Raw genomic sequence first — 6,758 nt, forward strand, 5'->3', positions numbered from 1 at the left:
TAGCATGCACAAGGTCGTGGGTTCAATCCCCAGTACATCCTCTAAAAATAAATAAGTAAACCTAATTACCTCCCCCCTCAAAAAATAAGTAAAATACATGCTTTCATGTTTCCAGTTTACTCAAATGGCATATAATTGTTCAGTGATTGTCTCAATAACAGCTTTATAAAAGGTTAATGGGAAGAATCACAAAACTAAGATAACAGGAAATGGTGAATAAAAAAAGAAAAAAATTAAATATGGTTTAAAATAATTAAATAGAAATGATTGAATAAGCAGTGTATCTTTTGAAGGATCGTGAAAGTTGACAAAGGAAAAAATTTAGAGTATATAGAATAACCTGGTTTTATAAATACTGATCTGGAAATACAGCAGGAAGGAGTTAAGGACATATTTGATATAAAAGAATGTAGCTCAGTATCAGTTTGGAAATTGGATTTGGAAGTACGTGTAGTTAATAGTTAAACTCTTAATAACAATTTCCCCAGAAGAAAAACATAGCTAGAAGATAGCTGAAAACTGGTATTTGTATCATCATACCAAATGCTTTATGTACTAGTTTGTTTATGGAAATGTAGGACCTAAGAAGAATCAGAAAAACAAATGAACACTCCTGGTTTAATCCAGTACGGTAAGAAGGTAAGAAGATAGTCTTTATCATGGGTCTCAAAGAAAAAGAGATTTCCAAAAAAGGAAAGATATATGATCATAAGATCATAAACAGTATGTAAACATAAGTAGTAAAAGATAGTTTTGCAAAAAGCACTGAAGAAACTGGAATGCAACTTCCTGATAATGAAGGTAGTTACAGAGAAGAGACATGAAAGACACTGGATGGAGGGAAGGAACACAATAAAAAGATTTTAGGGAAAAGGCTAAGAAAGCAAAGAAAGACACATAAATCATCCTGGAAGTTAAATAATGGACACCAGCTGCATGGGTTTTAAGAATTAAGTAAAGGAAAAATATAGGGAAGTAATGAAGAATAAGATTTATAAAAGTAATAAGCACACAGACATTAAGCAATATTTCATGATTTAATTTCATTGGAAAAATATTATGTATTTGTTAGAGAATATGCTTACAAGGAAAACAAAGGAACAGCTTTAGCTGTGTTCAGCTTTATTAATTGTGGTATGTTGGATTATGAAAGAGATGTTTTGATGACAGAAGTAGTAACTGTATTTTTCTGAAAGTAATCTACCCTAAGGTATATTGTCCACCATTATCTCTTATATTCTCTTTAAGATCTCTTTTTGTGTAGAGTTGCAATTTCATAAATAGAAACCTATGGGGGCGGGGATGGGGAAGGGATAGACTGGGATTTCAAAATTGTAGAATAGATAAACAAGATTATACTGTATAGCACAGGGAACTATATACAAGATCTTATGGTAGCTCACAGAGGAAAAAAATGTGACAATGAATATATATATGTTCATGTATAGCTGAAAAATTGTGCTCTACACTGGAATTTGACACAGCATTGTAAAATGATTATAAGTCAATAAAAATGCTAAAAACAAAACAAAAATAAAACAAAACAAAACAAAACAAAAAAGAAACCTATGGCTTGCACTCAAGAAGTCAGGCATTCAGGAGCAGGTTGTGCTATCAGGCTTATGATTAGATTTCCTATTTTCACTCTAAACAAAATTTTACTCCTATCTCCTACAAAGAGAACTCTGCTTATTTTAATCTCCTGTATGGTTTGGAATAGGAATAAACAGCAAATATAAGATAAAAGATGGGTAGATTTTCACTTACACCCTTGTAGCATGAATGAATTTTTTTTTAAATAAAGGAAAACATACAAAGAAAGAAAACAAAACACCACACACACAAACAGAACAACTGACAAGTGAAAAGCTAAGGTCTTTGCTCAGAGAAAAATACTGGAGTGAGAATCCTCATGTGGTATGAAGATGGAACCCAGGGCACAGGGTAGATAATTGCCAGTTGAGAGAAGGAAACATCTCCATGGAAACAGCAGAGAAGGATTCTTTCCTTGACCTAAGAAAAAGTAAGTTACATACATTTTGGCACATTAAATACGAATTCCTGTGGCCATGTGAAGACATATAATGTAGTATGAGCAGGGATGCTTCTTGCATGTGGCTAAACATCGAAAACATTGCTATCCAAAACACGCCAAGAGATAAACGGCTTCCTAAATCTAGGAAGGGAAATCAAATGATCTTACTAAATGCCAGCCACTACACTAAAGCCCCTCAAGTCATCACTGGCAGATAGTAAGCTCACAGTCATCTCAAATAAATAAAAAATTAATAGATGTTTCAGGAAAGGGTGGATACATGACTTAGACAAATGGCTAAAATTTTAATGCTATGACATACTTCTATGCCTAGTTTGAGTCTCTTTTAGCTGAGGAAGATGAAGTTAGGTCAGTCTGTCAGGTGCTTCCCAAAGGTGGAATTGCAAAGTTGGAAGTTAAAATAATCAGATTTCAGAAAACTGTGTATAGTGTGATACTAGTTATAGAATAAAGTCCTTCTGTCTGAAGGAATATGAAATGAAAATGCCTCAACAATAGGCTGTAAAGAAACTTATTAAATTAATACTATACTTTTTATTTAGTTACTGGTAAGGGAGCAGGGACTGTCTGTACGTGCATCTACAAAGAGGGGAAGGCACATATGATGCTGGGATGCACACCTCTTGCTTGTGCCATTTATATCATAGTCTGTGTGAATTGTGCTCCCTGGAATTATGCAATGCTCAATGTGTCTTTTTGGAGGTGAAATGGGTAATGGTTAAGATGTGAAGGCAGCCTTTTCCATTATGCTTTTAAATATAATGTTATAGCAAGCATTCATTCATGTATAACTTTTATAAGTGAAAATGATATTGAAAGAAAGAATCGTCAGGTAAGTATTTTCCTACTTTCTGCTTGTTCCAAAGTGTTAAGGAGTTGTCTAGACAGGCTGAATTAGTTGTGAGAACATGTGGAAGTTTTATTCTCAGAATGCTGCTGTTTTGAGGAGGACACATGAGGACTTTGTGTAGAGGTTCACTGAGAAGGTTTTTAACATGTGCATGCATTACTTGGCAGATGAGAGGCCCTTGTACCTAGAGAGATGGGTAGCACACAGTAGAGTTGTAACAGAGCTTGGAGCTCAGTAAAAGAAAATCCTGAGCTGGGGGCAAGAGACAGCAGTGTACTGATGAAAATCAGAGCAGCCAGGATAATTAGTGCTATCAACAAACACTTGAACATTTAAGAAAACGAAAAGGTAATCCAAGGAATTACTGAAATAGGAGTTAAGAAATCACTAGCCATAAAAAAAAGCTGGAGAGAAAGTATCCTCTAATGGAAAAGAGAAAGAGCTTTATGGTCAAACAGATGGAAGTTTAATTCTTTAGTTCTCCATTGATAACCCTAGTTTATTTTCCTTTCTGAATCTCAGTATTCTCTTCCATAAAAAGGGTTTAATAATAATTATTCCATGCAGGATTTTTGGTGTCGTTGATGCATCTATGTGGGTTACATCAATAATGTACATCAGTGCCTGGTACATTTCTTAGCACATAGATGTTCATTAAACGACAGTTCTCTCTTTTCTCCACCATCAAATCTGGGAGAAAAAAAAAATCCCATTTCCCAAGAGACTTTTGAAGATGAGTATGGAAGTCATCTGAGAGGCAGGAGTATCAGGCAAGCAAGATTACATCAGAGAACTATCCCACTCCACATCAAGTCAACTGAAAAATGATATTTGATATAGGGATTTGGAATCTTAACTAATAATGGGAAGGTCTGTGTGGGTGAAGACAGGAAAAGATTCTCGTATTTTCATGAAAGCTGTATATGCCAGAATTATAGGGAAATTGCTACCATGGTTTCAAGTGTCTGTCAAACTAAACAGGAGATCACTAGAAAAATGCACTAACCCACTTATCTATGCCTTACTATCTCACGTTGGATCTCATCATGTGGAACTGCGTTGCCACGAGATCCTAGAAAATGTAGTGGCCAAGTTTCTCTCTTACAGTTTAAGAATACTTTAGAAGTTGGAACAGATGAGTTGATAACCAGCAACCTGGTGCAGGATTAAACTTGGCTAATGGTATTTCCCTGGTACAAATTTGGTGACAGAGGAAGAAGAAAAAATTGATAAATAAATAAACTGGGCTGTCCTTCTCAGTATTTTACCATAAGAACAGTTAAATGATTAATTGTATATATCTTTGCTTAATGACTAAATCTCTTACTAGACATTTAAACTCTGACAGAGACCAGGTGTGTGTTTTTCATTATTGTTTTGGCCTCCAACACTTTAGATAGTCAAAGAACAGAAACCAAGATTTCGTTTTCCTAAAATGAGACAATCTGCAGAGATGCAACTCCATTCTGAAGGAACGCAACTATAAACATAATTGTGAAGAAATCTGCTGTCCCAGAATTGGGTTTCTGCTACTCCCTTTTGGAAACAAATGATCTTTTAAATTTTTTAAAATTAAAAAAAAGAATATTATTCTTTCAGGAATGAGTGATAGTTTCTACCTGTTGTAAAACCAAGAGTTTCTTATGTGTTGAATGCATTCTTTTTCCCTAAAATTGCAAAGATCCTAAGTCCAATATAGTCAAAGCTCAAGATCAAAGAACCTGGACTTTGTTCTTACCCTACCTCTTGATTTCTATACTCCACCAAATCCCATACAACAGAAGTTTCTGCTAGAAGAATAATTTAACTAAGTACGTGGCCATGAAGTGGGATATAGCCTTGAGACAGACAGGCATTCAGGGAAATGTAATACCACATTTCAGGGCACCTCCTCTTCACTTGTTTTTATTGTAGATAGTTTTTGGTATAACTTGAAATGTCATCATTTTAATAAATTTTCCATGATAGATTAATACCTCTTAGGAATTCATCATTGAACATGCTGTTAATTCCCTTGATGTTTCTCTCTCTTGACCCCACGTGTTCTCTTTTAAGCTTTAATAACCTTCTACCTCAAGCTTCTTTCTTTAATCAATAACTCTGCTTATGCTTTTTTGTCTCTAGATTTCCATTTCTCAATCACTGTTGCTTATTATTTCTTATCTTTACCTTATAAAACACATACTGCAAACTCAATAAATATGTGTTGAGTAGGAAAGGATGCTCAAATTTGTTAAGACATAGAACTATAAAATTATAAATTTCAACTTAGTAGATATTTGTTGATACCAGGTCTTTTTTACTTCGTTTATCTCACCGAATTCTGTGGCCAGATATCTATGTGTTAATGACTTGTTGAATTGTGAATCGTAAAGCCAGGAATTAAACTACACTCCAACAGCTCATCCACAGCTGTTTCTCACCTATCAAGCTAGAACTCAATTAGAAGATTGAGAATCAGTGACGTTAGGAGGCTGGCCAGGGGGTCAGAAGAGCTGACTTATGATCATTCTCACTGTGAATAAAGGACATTGAGTTTGATAGTAGTCTTGTCTTCGTTTCTTAAAACTGGCACTGCTGGTATTTTCATGATTTAGTTGAATTTGTTGTTAATTGGAGTGTAGTGGAAGAATTAATGCAAATAAAAAACCTTCAGTGTCCTTTGCCCCACTGAAGTGACTCCTGAATGAGAACATTTGAATTACACATTAGTATTCTTTGCCAAACCCCATGCTACATGAGTCTTGGGGAAGACAGGAAAGTAAGGAGAGATGGAGAGTGCAGCTGTCTTAGAATATGATCAGACAGCTGTGTATGGTCAAGTGATTAATTGATATTTCAGAATGTTTCAAATAAAATTAAAACACATTTCATTAGTTGCATGCTTAATTTTATAGTCAGAGCTACTAGATCTAGAATGTCTCTTAGCAAATTCTTTTTATAAGTAATGAAAGAGAGGTTACAAAACAGGAGTCAGATACCTAATGCTACATAGAGAGTAGATGTCACAGCTGGAAATTTGGCAATGGTCTTATGATTCTGGTCCTTGTACACGTGTGTCCGTTTGTTTTTTAACATAAACTGCCCTTAATCATACTTTTCTGTTATAGAACAATGTTATGACTAAGATATTATTTTTTCAAAGTGTGATATTTTATTTATTGAATAGATTGATAAATAAAACTATGGGCCAAAATGAGAAGCAGTAATTATAAATATTTATAAAAATGGGATTTTTTAAAGGTGGATAGCCTTTATAAAGGGATTTAGGGAAAAGAGTATGGTTCAAGAAAGCTATTTTAAATGAAACCTCAATGCCACTTTAGGAATTTGATTCACTGAATTAAAGATGATAGGTGCAACTTGATACTACATTAGAGAAATAGATGATAAAGAAGTATATCTAGAATCACCCAGAATTTCCCAAATTATTGATCAAGTCAAAAGGGGAAGAATTTTCATAGCCACTAACGTATTAAAAGATAAGTGGCTTGGTATTCAGTTTACTTGGGAAATAGCATAATAAACTTTAAGGAGATTTTTCCTGAAGCTGTTCATTTTTAAGCTTAGAAAAACTTGACCCAGTTTTTTTAATGATGTTTTACCTCCTGTCTAAAAGCCACCTGCAAAAAGCTTATTTACATGGGGATAAAATGCAAAGGCGTTCATCTTCCTTTTGCTTATTCCTGGGATAACAAACCTTCGTTCATGAACTACAGCATCGTTATTGTTGTAAATGAAGAATCAGCCAACTTTCTGCCACATCTGGCTGCTGATCTATAAGCTCTGAATAAACAGTAGACATTCAATTGCCAGCATCCATTCTCTAAAAAATTGGAGTCTCCCCCACCC

The sequence above is a fragment of the Vicugna pacos genome, chromosome 11 (genome assembly GCF_048564905.1).
Source record: "Vicugna pacos chromosome 11, VicPac4, whole genome shotgun sequence".
Lineage (NCBI taxonomy): Eukaryota > Metazoa > Chordata > Mammalia > Artiodactyla > Camelidae > Vicugna > Vicugna pacos.